Below are 16,127 nucleotides of genomic sequence, written 5' to 3'. Positions count from 1 at the left end.
TACTTATATAAAGATATTTTACTCCTTTTTCTTTTACGCTTCGTAATTCACATGTTGCAAAGATTCTGCTACTGGGTAGGAATACTGAACAAGTAAGACTGACTTTAGGGTTTTACTAAAATGTGGGAATGATGAAATAATGCTTATCTTGTGCAGAGGAGTATTCCAAATTTGTACCGAGCTGTTTGTAATGGAACTTCTATAAGCCTGTGTCCTTATTGATTGCACACGGTACTTTCCTTTTCGTGGACGATGGAGGAAATGTGCGTTTTAATCAAGCTAACGTGGGAATTTTACGCGCGCCCGTTGAGTAAACAGTGCGATTTACGAACTAGAAACACCCTTCAACTGCCGCTGGAGTGCGTTGCGATCGCGTATAGCACGTTGTGGCCCACGTACCGTATGCACAAGGCGCATCGTTCCTGAGTGTTCTGCAGCACGTTGAACTTGCCACGCTTAACTTTAACGCTCGAAAGCGCGGTCCGTGTGCCGACGGCTTTATTCAGAGCTCGGTACCTAACTGGCTCTCCGCGGGCGGAGCGCCGTCTTAACTACACGCCTGCTGAAGGATACATGCATGGTATCACGTGAGCTTGTGACAGTAAGGACCAGTGATCTCCATACAACCTGGATGTATAACTCTGATCTCTGCAGCGTGTCTGCAGATTCATGTGCATCGTCCGCCATGATATAGTTTGGCAAACAAATTTCCATCGGTCTGCACGTGACAAAGAATTGTATTTTTTTCCTTTATTGTAGTTCAACCATGCCCATACGCTCAATACCGCGGTTCGATCGCGTCCGCATTGTTGCTTCGTGCCAGGGATAGCTCTCAACAAGGGAAGTGTCCAGGTGTCTCGGAATGAACCAAAGCGATATTGTTCGGACATGGAGGAGATACAGAGACGAACTGTCGATGACATGCCTCGGTCAGTCCGCCCAAGGGCTACTACTGCAGTGGATGACCGCTGCTTATGGATTATGGCTCGGATAAACCCTGACAGCAACGCCACAATTTTGAATAATGCTTTTCGTGCAGCCACAGGACGTCGTGTTAGGACTCAAAACTGTGTGCAACAGGCTGCATGATGCGCAATTTCACTCCCGACGTCCATGGCGAGGTCCATTTTTTCAACAACGACACCATGCAGTGCGTTACAGATAGGCCCAACAACATGCTGAATGGGCCGCTCAGGATTGGCATCACGTCCTCTTCACCGATAAATGTCGCCTATGTCTTCAACCAGACAATCGTTGGAGACAACCTGGTCAGGCTGAACGCCTTAGATACACTGTCCAGCGAGTGCAGCAAGGTGGACGTTCCCTGCTGTTTTGGGGTGGCATTATGTGGGGCCGACGTACGCCGCTAGTGGTCTTGCAAGGCGCCGTAACGACTGTACGATAAGTGAATGCCATCCTCCGACCGATAGCGCAACCATATCGGCAGCATATTGGCGAGGCATTCGTCTTCATGGACAACAATTCGCGCCCCCATCTTGCACATCTTGTGAATGACTTCTTTCAAGATAACGACATCGCTCGACTAGTGTGATCAGCATGTTCTCCAGACATGAACCCTTTCGAACATGCCTTGGATGGATTGAAAAGGGTTGTTTGTGGACGACGTGACCCACCAACCATTCTGAGCGATCGACGCCTAACCGCCGTTGAGGAGAGGGACAATATGGACCAACAGTGCCTTCATGAACTTGTGGATGTTATGCCACGACGAATACAGGCATGCGTCAGCGCAAGAGGACGTACTACTGAATACTAGAGGTACCGGTGCGTACAGCTACCTGGACCACCTCTGAAGGTCTCTATGTATGGTGGTACAACATGCAATGTGTGGTTTTCATGAGCAATACAACGGGCTGAAATGATGTTTATCTCTATTCCAATTTTCTGTACATGTTCCAGAACTCTCAGAATCAAGGTGATGCAAAACTTTTTTGATGTGCGTAATTTTTTTCAGACTCGTCGAAACATTATCGTGAAACTCTTTTGTTTAGTGTCCATCTCTGTGATTCTCTAGACGAAGTAGAAATTTACGATGCTCACGAAATAACAAACTACATAGTCCTCGAAGTACAAAGACCGTGCTCCTATAGCTCACAAACACAACATTAAATCCTGTGCTCCTCAAAATTCGTCGAGCTTACAACATTCTGGTGAGCGAAACTCTATTCCTATCGTATTGCCTTCTTTTTTTAGCATGCGCTTTCTTTCTGATTCTTCCATCAAACGTGTCCCACAAACGCACAGAAATCTGAAGGAGGTCATTAGGGATGACAAGGTCTGGTTGGGGAAGGTAGCGAAGGACATCGGCTGTGCTCTTTCAAGGAGACCATCATGATATTTGCCTTGAGCGCTTTAGAGGAAGCCCCAGAAGATCCAGACCCTGATGGCTGGGCCGAGCCTTGGACCGCCGGCGTCCGCACACGAGTCCAGAGTCTTTCCACAGCCCCACCTCGTTCCTTGTTACAAAAGTAGCACCATTTTGTTGCTGTTTAGACTTTCTGAAGGAAAATTTTGTTGGAGACTTGATCGATTGGCTTTTGCCATTTGTACCCTTAATATTTCAAAATCACTCATTTAGTTTCTAATACAATTATCGAAGCATTTGGCGTACACATAGACAGTAAGACACATTATTTTACGGTTACACGGTTGCAGAACAATCACTGGAATCAGTTACTTCCATAAAATTTGCCGCGCAGTCTGAGTCGTCTTTCACGGTCCACGCGGCTCCACCCGTCGGTGTTTCGAGTCCTCCTTCAGGCATCGTATGTGTGTATGTCGTCGTTAGCGTGAGGTAGTTTAAGTTAGATTACATAGTGTGTAAGCTTAGGGACCGATGACCTCAGCAGTTTGGTCCTAAAACCTTATCAAAAATTTCCAATTTTTTTCATCAAATTCCTACGAGTATATGAGCGAAGATATTTAAAATGAAACGACCACATAAAACTAGTCGTGAGTAAAGCAGATATCACACATATTAATTGGAAAAATCCTCAGGAAATATATTTCCTCAACAAAGAAGCTACCTTAAGAGATCCTCGTTTTACCAATACCAATTGCTCGTAAGTATGGGACCCATACTAGATAGTATTGACAGAGGAGATAGAGACGATCCAAAAAAGAGCAGCGCGTTTCACTATAGTTTCAATTAATAAGTGTGGAAGATGGTTCAAATGGCTCTGAGCATTATGGGACTTAACTTCTGAGGTCATCAGTCCCCTAGAACTTAGAACTACTTAAACCTAACTAACCTAAGGAAATCACACACATCCATGCCCGAGGCAGGATTCGAACCTGCGACCGTAGCGGTCTCGCGGTTCCAGACGGTAGCGCCTAGAACCGCTCGGCCACCCCGGCCGGCAAGCGCGGAAGTGACGCGGAGATAATCAACTCTAGTGTCAGACGCTGCAGGAGAGGCTTTCTGCATTACCTTGTTGTTTATTGTTAAAGTTCAGAGAGTTTGCTACTCAAGAAATTAATTGATTTCTCCTATGTAGAAAAGATAATGAAGATAAAATTTGAGACATTCGAGGCCAGACGGAGACTTACCGTCAATCCTTCTTACGGAAACCAATGGAACAGGAAAGGGGGGAAATGACAGTGATACACAAAGTAACCTCTGTCACACACAGCAAGATGGATTGCAGTAATTGTAGATGTAGAACAGTTGCATCTGAGAAACACTTGCAGAAATATAACTTACGGATGGTTCGTCATCATGACCCGGGGTAGCATCTTGGACTAACAAACAAAACGTCATGGATTCCTAGTGTGTTCGCTGCCACTGTTTAAAACTGAACAAGTATCGTGAGTTATTTCCTGACAAAGGGCAACGGCCTTGCCGCAGTGGATACACCGGTTACCGTCAGATCACCGAAGTTAAGCGCTGTCGGGCGTGGCAGGACTTGGATGGGTGACCATCCGGGCCGCCATGCGCTGTTGCCATTTTTCGGGGTGCCCTGAGCCTCGTGATGCCAACTGAGGAGCTACTCGACCGAATAGTAGTGGCTCCGGTCAAAGAAAACCATCATAACGACCGGGAGTGCGGTGTGCTGAGCACACGCCCTCCTATCCGCATCATCCTCTGAGGATACCACGGCGGTCGGATGGTCCCGATGGGCCACTTGTGACCTGAAGACAGAGTGCTTTTATTTCCTGACAAAAGTGATCTAAAAAGTATGCAAAATATTTTCATAGTGAAAATCGCAATAGTATAAAATTCAATGAATATTATTCAACGGTGATTTGGCTATTAATGATTTCGTCTACAAAATTTTCAGTCAGTGTTATGTAGTTGCAATTTTCACTATTAAAAGAGTTTTTCAATAAAATTTTTTACTTTAATTAAAATCCTGTGCAATGGCAGCTGAAGTCTTCTGGTCTAAAGAGCGACCCTAGTTCTGCCAACGGCCTCATCAAAGAGAGTGGAGGAGCGGACACAGGTTTGTGACTCTCTCTTGCCCTTGGGGTGGGAAACTAACCGTAAAAGGTGGAGGTATCAGAAATGATCAACGGTACGTGGCTGCAGAAGGCAATGGAAATTACCACGTTAAAGTCGCGTAATATGTATCCACACGATATGTGGTCTGTAGGCCATAAAGTGTCACGGTTATGGACTGATAAGGTAAGAAATGAGGAGGCTCCCCGAAGGAACCGCGGGGAGAGGAACGTGTAGAAAACATTGTCAACAAGACGGGACAGAATAACAAGGCCTGTCTTAAGACATCAGGGAATAACTTCCGTAGTCTTGATGGAGCTGTAGAAGGGAAAAGTGTAGAGAAAGTCAGAGGCTGGAATATATCCGGCAAATAACTGAGGACTGAGTCGTGTCACGGCTCAGCCATTTGATTTGCCCGCGAGATTATTTCACTTGTTTTCGCCGCAGCGATAGGGGGCGTGATCACTGAGCGCTGTTGGCGCTGGTGCGCGAAGCAACAGTTTTGGGAGGACGGCTCGGTCGGGAGATGGCGACAGGACGGAAGCGGCGGGGAGTCAACTGGTGCCTGCCGATTAAAGACTGCGATGAGTGTGGCTGTTTGCGAGCATGTGGGGAGGACGGAATGCTCGCTTGCTTAGCGTGGTTCTCCATGACCAGCTGTTGTTTGTTGGGCCTAGCACTCCAGTGTAACAGGAAACTGCATTGGTGTGGTTCTCGTCACCTGGCTAAGGCCGAAATCATATTTCATGATCATTACTTTATTATGGGGTTGGTACTTGTGATTTGAAATACTTCAGAGAATATCATCATGTGCCAAGTGTCTACTGTGAATAATTCTTAATTTGTTTCTTAGTGTATGGCACGGTATCCACTATCTTTGATCATTTTATGAAAGTTCTGTCCAGATTATTATTACATTAGACTTTGTGAAAATTGGTGCGTTTACATTGCAAATTTCCTAATTCTACTAATATTGCTTGGGATAAACTCATCTATTTCTTGATATTGCCATATGTGTGTATTAAGTTGTGTTTCTTCTCGAGACTGACTCAATTGATTTTGGAACACGCAGTGGGGGGGGGGGGGGGGGGAGTATTTAAATGAAAATTTGCTAGATAACACAACCGTCGTGAAATTGAAAACTTGACAGTGTTTACTTATGTCACCAGTCGTTAATGTTATTTCTGTCTTGTAGCTTACTTAACTGATATAAAACAATTTTGAAATGTTGTGTACTTGTCGCGAAAGGTGAACTGATGTCACATGACATCGACATTTGTGTAAGATTTACGTAAGCTTAAGTGAAAGAGGTAAAAAAAAAAAACTGATTATCATTGCCACATTTCTTTTTTAATAGACAGTAGGAAATTTGTTGCACTCTTGCCAAATTGGATTTTTTTAAGGTTTGATTTACATGTAGTGCAAATCATAAGTTCAATATTTTTCTGGTGTAATTGTTAATCTTTGTACATGTTGAGCTGTTGTACGATATAATATACCTTTTACTAACAGTACCTTTATGCAATGTTTCAGAGCATGTTCTTCTAGAGACTGTTTTTTTTTAATTTTATTGCTAAAATTTCCTTTTAAACTGTTAATTGTATTAACTTGGATGTATAACCAATTATTGTTAAATAATAAATTTGTGTCAACAAGGTTTGGACCAAATAAATGTGCCTACACCTTCCCCGTCCTGGCTCTGCTACCGTCTGTACATCACAAGGGCGTTGCGTGCAAGTATTACTCTGAGATGAAGAGGTTGACGCACGAGAGGAATCGCGTTGGGACGCATTAGACCAGCCAAAACAGTAATTTAAAAAAAGTAATAAAAAAACGTGGCTGCGAGCGAGGGCAGTTTTGACAGCAGCAATCACCAGTTGAACATCAAAATTCAAATTACCTCTCAAATGATCTGGTCTAGGTTTCGAAATACCTTCCTTAGACTTTACGCCAAGAAATAAACACTTCCTTCAACAACGTTATAGCTGATTTTATGCCGCGTAGCCGTCGAACAGTGCTCTGTCTGCTTACCTTCCCTCTCCGAATTCAAGTGAACGCACGCTGTAAATGGGGGGAGAATTGTTTGAAAGAAAAGATGTAGTAATATAAGCAAACACCGCCCGAACAGGCCGTGACGGCTCAACGGTTCCGACAGGCCGCCGTGTCATCCTCAGACCTTAGGCATCATCGGATGCTGATACGGAGAGGCATGTGCTCAGCACACCGTTCTCTCGGGTGTTGTCAGTTTTCGTGACCGGTGCCGCTGTTTCCCAGTCAAGTAGTTCCTCAATTAGCCTCACAAGGACTAAGTGCATCCCGCTTGCGAACAGTACTCTGCAGGCCCAGACGGTGACCCATCCAAGTGCTAGCCAAGCTAGACACCGCTTAACTTCGGGGTCTGACGGGAACCGGTGTTAGCACTGCGGCAAGGCCGTTGGCGTCTCTAGTACTATGCGGATAATAATTCTTACATTTATATTTAACGATACAAATCAATGTCTCGAATACATCACTAGAAGTGAAACCAAGTTGCGCAGTAATTATGTGTCGCGCAGCTGAGTCCATTCTTTTCGGTGCTCAGTTGATCCCATTCCGTTCACTTATTGAAGGTGACACAAACGGTCCCACTTGCTAGCAAACAGGACGATTATAATAACTATGTGAGAATACATTCGCGTAAACCCTTTCATAAGGCTAACTGCTTCCGAAGTGTTGCAAGCGATAATTCATACATAGGAGTAATATTCAATTTGTCTATTTTTTTCACAACGAAATGACAGATTTAGTATTCTGCGTACTCAACGCTTGTACCCACGCCGACGATAGTTCAAATGAGTGATGGTCTCGAAATGAAAACATGGACAGTGATTAAGCTGCCACTTTAATGCCCGCCTCGAGCTGCTCTTATTTTGCGTCGACCACCTGAGCGCTTCCAAAAGCCGCTGCCTGATCATATGCGGCAGTAAATGTCCAAGTGTAAATGCTGGGATCGGCTTCCCGATGACGTATGGCGAACCTTTTATGGATGCGATTGCTTCTCAGGCGGGAGATTATCCGTGTCACCATCGACATATTTGTCAGTTGCGTGGAGCGCAGTTTCCTTAATCGCATGCATGAGAAGAGAAAATTATTCGGGGAAATGTGAGCGATAGTACAGTTCTGCAATATGTTCGCATGAGAACATTGCACTCAATACCTACAGCATTATCCAGGTTACACATAACATCCCTTCCTATGTCTTTTTTCTTACGTGTTTCTGCTCCAAGGTGTATAGTCGGCGTTCCTCTGGTTTAATGCTCAAGTGAAACACACTACTTTTCTTGTCAGCAGGGCGTCCAGCTTGCACCATTCGAAATATAAAAGTTTAAAGAAGTCAATTCCAGTAGCTGCAATTAAAGATTACATTGGCTTCTTATAAAATTCTACATTTTGATTTAAAATTTAACGTTTCTCTTCACGTAATAGTATTCCACAGTCACTCTTTTTTGAATGGAGTACTGTTTACAGCACACGTGACCCCCCAAAACCGCGCCCCTCCTCACACCCCTAAACTTCACAATAACGCTACAGACAAAGATGTGCATAATTGGCCAAGCAGTCGTCAGCACCAGTAATATAAGTAACACGAGCGTTCTACATGTATCACATTGAATCAGTCTTTTCACACTTTTCTAGTGCTCAACTTAAACCTAAGAAAACTAATGCTAGACAGAAGAACATGTATCTACTCGTTTATTAACGAACCAATACAAAACAAATCCCTAAAAGAATCGAATAAATGTGATACCAGTTAAATTTGTTACACGTCAGTAGGCAGGATGTGCTTAATTTAAGAGACATATATATCTTATGTTGATTTAATCTCTCAATATCATATTTCTTGCATGCTGTTTGTTGCTGGTGCCCTACTCTTTGCACAGTTTAATCATCACCTGAGACTAGAGAGTTAATACAGTTATTATGATTCAATATCTTTCCTTACTTTGATATTCTACTTAACCTAAATTATCCTAAGGACAAACACACACACACCCTTGCCCGAGGGAGGACTCGAACCTCAGCCGGGGCCAGCCGCACAGTCCATGACTGCAGCGCCTTAGGCCGCTAGGCTAATCCCGCGCGGCTTGAAATCATAAAACCAAGTATGTAACAATATAACGACTGATCTGTTAGCAGTGAATATTGTTCTGTTTATACATACATTTATACAGATAAAACTTCTTCGAAGACTGCTGTAAATTTATTTAAATATTTAAAATATGTCTGAATAATATCTAGAAATTACATTGACATATAGAAGCTTTTGATGCATTACCATATCTGTAACTGACACTGCCAGAAAATATGACCTGAGGAGGAAGATTAGCCTTTAAATGATGATTAATTATTAAAATAAATTGCAGAAATTAATGATAAGCAATACAATTTGGTGTTAGCTCATGACCAAATGAATATAGAAATTGCGCCGTTTTTTTGTCGCTGAGATAGAACAGTGATGCAGTTCTATGACTAGTTTTTGTTTGACGCAGCAGGTATGTTTCCTCGCGGTGGAGGTGGAATAAACAGAAATACAACCATTTTGTTTTTTTCGACGAAATTTTTATGTTTTTCGTCTGAAGCGTGGACTGTAGCGTGACACTTATTCCAGATACCACTCCTCCTCTAATGGGACACACTTGCAATTGCGTACTTCGGATCAATTAATTTTCGTCATACACACCCCTCAGTCTCAAAAAACACAGTTCTGTTAAAGGCCCGACAATCGGTCTTTTCACCTTGCCACTGCTGCCTTATAGCAGCAATATTGTGTACTCATATTCTATACTAACAAAGTCACGATTAGCCTTACTCTCCTGCATGCTTTAGTAAGAGAGAACCAGTCGACTAGTATGAAGCAACCGCAGCGCCATTGTTCTCAGACTTAATCGCGGAGATGCAGTGGGAACAAAGAAACCACGTTAGCACTCGTGTACCAGCGGCTTCCCGATTTATCAAGTATGCAATCCGCAACATTCGTCTCGTACGCGCTCCGTTCCGATCTCTAGCATACTTACCGATAGTGTGGATAGCCGTCAAGAGGACCACTGTCAACTGCGGACTATTTTGCTTTCACCTTGTACTGGTGGAATGGGAAATCCTTCCGTCCACAGGCGCCAAAACGCGACACACCACAGTTACCCACAAAGTTGTGAAGCAGCCATTACACAGTTGAGTCCAGTGCCTGCAGCCAGCTTGCTTTGATGACTACCTTCTGGTCGGCTGCTGGTGGCCGAACGGTTCTAGGCGCTTCAGTCTGGAACCGCGCGCCCGCTACGGTCGCAGGTTCGAATCCTGCCTCAGGCATGGATGTGTGTGATGTCCTTAGGTTAGTTAGGTTTAAGTAGTTCTAATTTCTAGGGGACTGATGACCTGAGATGTTAAGTCCCGTAGTGCTCAGAGCCATTTGAACCATTTTTTGAACTAGCTTCTGACTTAGCAGACACTATTTATAAAGTATCACGCATCAATCTATAACAATGCTAAGTACCATTTGTAGTATACTGGTTATTTCTTATTGTGTTACATCATTTCTGTTATAGTGCCGTCCCATCGAACAAGTCTTAGCAGCCATGCAACCAGCTACCTTCAACGAAATACACTTTTCTGCTATTTTGGATATTTCGGCTAAATTACGATGAGGTGAAGAAAGTCATGGGATACTTCCTAATATCGTGTTGGACTTCCTTTTATCCGACGTAGTGCAGCATATCAACGTGGCATGGACTCAACAAGTCGAAATGTTGAGCCATGCTGTCTCTATAGACATCCATAATGGCGAAGCTGTTGCCAGTGCACGATTTTGCACCCTAACTGGCCTTTCGATTATGTCCCTTCAAAAATGTTCAATGGAATTCAAGTCGGGCTGTGTGGGTGGCCAAATAATTCGCTTCAGTTGTGTAGAATGCTCAAGAAATTTCACTATCAGGCGTTAGACGACAGGCGTAGTGCATCACGAAGAGGTTTACTACTGAAATTTCGAGAGAGCACTTTCTGGGAACGGTCGGTAAACATATTACTTCCTCCCATATACATCTCGCGAAATGACCACGACGAGGATATTTGAGAAATGGAGCTAATACAGAGGCTTACCAACAATCATTCTTCCCACGCGCCACTCGCGAGACGAACAAAACTGGTATCAGTTAGTGGTACCTGAAGTTCCCTCCGTCACACATCGTCAGGTGGCTCGCGAAGTATAATGTTCATGTTCTCGTAGACAGATGTACGATACTCGCAGTAGAGGTAGCTGTATTTGAAAAAGCCATGTTGATACGGATATCTCTGTAACTAATGAAGCCTTGAGAAGAGACAATACTTCTTTTACGGAGGACTTTCCCATGATCCATCTAGGTGAAAACGAAATTACGATAGCTTAATCGGTTTTCTAAGGACTTGAGGTGAAGACCTTACCAAAAATATCCTCTACCTTTTTTGCACAGAGGCTGTAGTTCATTTAATTATTCTTCCAGCTGTAGGAAATAGAATAACGTGCTGGTACTGTGGAGTAAAAGATGATTTTAAATTAAGAAATTACTGTGTGCATGTGAGAGTTAGCCATGTCGTCGTCGTCGTTGTTGTTGTTGTTGTCTGCTGATCGAAGCCGAGGTTAATGCAGCTTTCCACGTTTATTCTGTGTTAGCCTAAAAATTAATTTTCTCCTCAGTATGACTGTACCTTGTCTTTAATTATGCGATATACCCAGCTAACATCCAAAATTCTTCTATAGTTCCATATTTCAAATCCTTCTACACTACTGGCCATTAAAATTGCTACACCAAGAAGAAATGCAGATGATAAACGGGTACTCATTGGTCAAATATATTATACCAGAACTGACATGTTATTACATTTTCATGCAATTTGGGTGCATAGATCCTGAGAAATCAGTACCCAGAACAACCACCTCTGGCCGTAATAACGGCCTTGATACGCCTTGTCATTGAGTCAAACAGAGCTTGGATGGCGTGTACAGGTACAGCTGCCCATGCAGCTTCAACACGTTACCACAGTTCATCAAGAGTAGTGAGTGGCGTATTGTGACGAGCCAGTTGCTCGGGCACCATTGACCAGACGTTTTCAATTGGTGAGAGATCTGGAGAATGTGCTGGCCAGGGCAGCAGTCGAACATTTTCTGTATCCAGAAAGGCCCGTACAGAACCTGCAACATGCAGTCGTGCATTATCCTGTTGAAATGTAGGGTTTCGCAGGGATCGAATGAAGGGTAGAGCCACGGGTCGTAACACATCTGAAATGTGACGTCCATACGAACAAGAGGTTACCGAGACGTGTAACCAATGGCATCCCGTACCATCACGCCGGGTGATACGCCAGTAGGGCGATGACGAATACACGCTTCCAATGTGCGGTCACCGCGATGCCGCCAAACATGGATGCGACCATCATGATGCTGCAAACAGAACCTGGATTCATCCGAAAAAATGACGTTTTGCCATTCGTGCACCCAGGTTCGTCGTCGAGTACACCATCGCAGGCGCTCCTGTCTGTGATGCAGCGTCAAGGGTAACTGCAGCCATGGTCTTCAAGCTGATGGTCCATGCTGCTGCAAACGTCGTCGAACTGTTTGTGCAGATGGTTGTTGTCTTGCAAGATTGTGCAGATGGTTGTTGTCTTGCAAGATTGTGCAGATGGTTGTTGTCTTGCAAATGTCCCCATCTGTTGACGCAGGGGTCGAGACGTGGCTGCACGATCCGTTACAGCCATGCGGATAAGATGCCTGTCATCTCGACTGCTAGCGATACGAGGCCGTTGGGATCCAGCACGGCGTTCCGTATTACCCTCCTGAACCCACCGATTACATATTCTGCTAACAGTCATTGGATCTCGACCAACGCGAGCAGCAATGTCGCGATACGATAAACCGCAATCGCGATAGGTTACAATCCGACCTTTAGCAAAGTCGGAAACGTGATGGTACGCATTTCTCCTCCTTACGCGAGGCATCACAACATCGTTTCAGCAGGCAACGCCGGTCAACTGCTGTTTGTGTATGAGAAATCAGTTGGAAACTTTCCTCATGTGAGCACGTTGTAGGTGTCGCCACTGGCGCCAACCTTCCGTGAATGCTCTGAAAAGCTAATCATTTGCATATCACAGCATTTTCTTCCTGTCGGCTAAATTTCGAGTCTGTAGCACGTTATCTTCGGGATGCAGCTATTTTAATGGCCAGTAGTGTATTATTTTCTTGCCTGGACAGCTTATCGTCCAGAAAAGTACCTTCAGAAAAGACTTTGTTAGATTAAAATTTAAAAGGTGAATTTAACAAATTCTTCTTTTTTAGAATTCCTATCTTTGGTATAGGTATTCTGCACGTACTTTGTTGTATCTGAGAGAATTATTATGTCATCGTAGTTTGTTGTATGTGATAGAATTATAATGTCATCATCTCGCCCCAAAGTTGTTATTCCTTCGCCCTAAACTTCAATTCTATCTCCAAATCTCTTCTTCGTTTCCCTTACTGTTTCCTCTATGTACAAGTTGAGTAGCTTCCTAACCAAACATCTGTATAGTGTTTTTTGTCGGACTAGCAGAATGCGGCCGGGCGTGGTTGCGGAGTAGCATCACTTCACGCAGTCTTCCTGGTCGTTGCTCTTGGACTTCGTCTGCATGACATCTCAGCTGTTGACCATAAACGTCGAGGAATCAATTCGTCATACGCCACACCGTCACCGTTGCACCAGAAGCATAACATTATCTTTTGTGGATGCACGCAGGACTTTGTATTGGAAACTTATGCTTTGTTTGCGCTGAACTATTCCTTTCTTTTAGTTACGTTAGCATAATGACACCGTGTCTTGACACCATTAACGAAACAGTATAGGAATGGTCAGTGCTATCCACGAGCCAGCTGATGACGATCTGGGATAGATGCACCCACTGATACTTGTGATTTTTGGCTTAGAGCATGCGGTAGCCGAACTTTCGATTTCTGAGCGTTTCCCATTGCGTGCAAATGTTTTACGATGGTGAAACAGTCACAGTTAATCACATTTGGCAGTTCTCGAGTAAACTAAAGTTGTTAATTGTGTATTAATGCGTTTAAACTATCTTCATCAAACCTCGAAAGTCTTCCTGAACGTGGAGAGGCACTAGTGTCAAAACGATTCTCCTTAAGACGAGAAGACCATTTTCTTTCCGTGCTCTGTCCATTGGCATTATTCCCGTACATGGCGGAAATATTTCTGGCTGCCTCTGCTGCTCTCACGTCTACTGAAATTAAACTGAAGTACTGAGCCGTGATGCGGCTCGCGTTGGTGGTGTTTGTAGGTTTCCGCCCTCTGTTGCAGACCAGACGGTATCGTTTAGTTGGCATGGTTGTGGTTGTTTGTCTTCTTCTCATGCTGACTGGCACCACTCGGTTTCGCAAGCGTTGCCTGTCCGCTAGAGGCAGCAGTGGCGGTTATCGATAAGTTGTGACTGTTGCTCTATTTTTGGGGCGACGTCGTTGTTTTGCTGGGTCGTGTAAGTGGAGAGTTCGGTAGGGGACTGAGGAGGAGGCAGGTCCGTGCAGTGCCAGAACACGCCGGGACCGCTGGCGGCATGCATGGACTGCCGGATGGAAGGGCTGTGGTCACAAGGGTACACGACTTCGTCGTAAATCGAATCTAGCAAGCTTTAAGATGCATTTCAATCCAAGTAGAGAAACATCCACCACTGTGATATTCGTAATGTCGCCGAGACGAAGAGCAGCGAGTGGAATGCTTGCGGAAGGCGGATCTGATTAGCTTTCGTCGACTTCTTATTACTATTTACTGCGTTCAACTTGTAACAATTTGTTTAAGTTCAACGAGCGGTAATTTTTCTTACCTGGTTGCCTCTAACGCCCCAGTTACCGGCTCTGGTGGCTAGTGTATGTAACGACAGTGTACACTTCCTCGCCTTGCCACTGCTGTCCAGTAAGGCGTGTAGTTTTGACAGCTTTCTTGACTGTAGGCCGCTTGGTGATTCCTCTGCTCTGGTGCTAAAGATTCCTTTCTCGTTCTGGGGGCTCTAAACACAGTATTCTGGACGTATGATAGACCGCCGGTTTCGGCTTTGGCGTATTGTTCCATCGTTGCATTTGATTTATCGGACGTCAGGTAGCTTCAGCAAGATTACCATTAGTCATTCGTTGCATTGCCACTAGCCTGAGTTATCATCTTGTGAAGTGAATGCTGCTCATTGTCCGCCTATCTCATCGCTCGAGAAGGTATTTGTTGCCGGACTTCCTCAGGAGTCGATTCCTGGAGCACCATCTGGATCAGTTGCTTGCTTTTATAACTAACTTTTGCTATTGTATTTTCTGTCTTACAGCAGGATTCAGAATTTTTTATATTATTGCCGTTCCTGGCGGTGTAAGGCCTTCAGCTGTGATTGTGGTCATTTGCCTTAAAATTCTAATTTGGTACAAAAACGGTTCAAATGGCTCTGAGCGCTATGGGACTCAACTTCTGAGGTCATCAGTCCCCTAGAACTTAGAACTACTTAAACCTAACTAACCTAAGGACATCACACACGTCCATGCCCGAGGCAGGATTCGAACCTGCGACCGTAGCGCTTCCGGACTGCAGCGCCTAGAACCGCTAGGCCAGCTCGGCCGGCTCTAATTTGGTATTTGTATTTTAGCAGTGAGCCTTAAGACCTTATTTACTGCCATTCCTGGCGTCTGATGCCGTCTGCTGTGTTTGTGGCGACTTACCTTTAATATTTCAATACCTGTAATTTGTAAGTTGCAGCGAGTCATAAACAATTCTAAATTTATTGCCATTCCTGGCGTGTAAGGCCTTCTGCCCAGATCACAGTGGCTTGCTTTCAAAATATTATCTGTTGTGTCTGTATTTAATGGTCACTTGCTAAATTGTAACTCACTTGCAAAAACACAGTTGTTTATTCCTTCATTAATAACATGTGGTATTTTTTATTTATTGTTGGGTCTGGAATTACTGGTTTAGAGTAAATTGTGTGGAATTGTAAAAGCAACCAATAGTAACTGATTACGGCATCGTCCACAATAGTAACCGAATCCTGCCGAGACTCGAACTTGTGACCGTTTACCTTTCGTGGGAAGTGCTCTTCTAACAGATCTACCCAAGCACGACTCACGACCCGTCCTCACATCTTTGCTTCCACCTGTACTTCATCTCCTACCTTCCAAACTTCACTTCTATCTACAAATGGTTCAAATCCGCGTCCTGCCATCCAGATTTAGATTTTCCCTCGTTTCCCTAAATCTCTCCATTCAAATGCAGGAATGGTTCCTTTGAAAGGGCACGGCCGATTTCGTTCCCCATCCTTGACACAAACCGACTTTATGCTCCGTCTCTAATGACCTCATAGTCAACGGAAGGTTAAACCCAATCATCCTTTCTTTATTTCCTATCTCAAAATGACAATATGAACTCAAATAGCAAAGGTTGTAAGTAGGCTGTTTAGGTTTTTATATTGGTAACGCCACGTAGCGCTCCGTATGAAAATCACTGGCTGTGCTGTGTGCAGTCTGTGGCTGGGTGGCATTGTTGTAATAGTCGCTATTGTAGTGTTGGGCAGTTAGATGTGAACAGCGCGTAGCGTTGCGCAGTTGGAGGTGAGCCGCCAGCAGTGGTGGATGCGGGGAGGGAGATGGCGGAGTTTT

At 44.3% G+C, this 16,127-nt stretch overlaps 1 protein-coding gene and 1 pseudogene across 1 annotated transcript in view; one reads left to right on the top strand and one right to left on the bottom strand.

The window, feature by feature from the left end:
• LOC124622851 (leucine-rich repeat-containing G-protein coupled receptor 4-like) overlaps positions 1–16,127 on the bottom strand; it is a 414,664-nt gene that overhangs the window by 217,650 nt on the left and 180,887 nt on the right. The window lies entirely within an intron of this gene.
• On the top strand, positions 3,850–3,966 carry LOC124623535 (annotated as a pseudogene).

This window comes from Schistocerca americana, chromosome 7 (genome assembly GCF_021461395.2).
Source record: "Schistocerca americana isolate TAMUIC-IGC-003095 chromosome 7, iqSchAmer2.1, whole genome shotgun sequence".
NCBI classification, from domain to species: domain Eukaryota; kingdom Metazoa; phylum Arthropoda; class Insecta; order Orthoptera; family Acrididae; genus Schistocerca; species Schistocerca americana.
The sequence above is the reverse complement of the archived record's forward strand: the minus strand, read 5'-3'. Positions and strand labels throughout refer to the sequence as shown.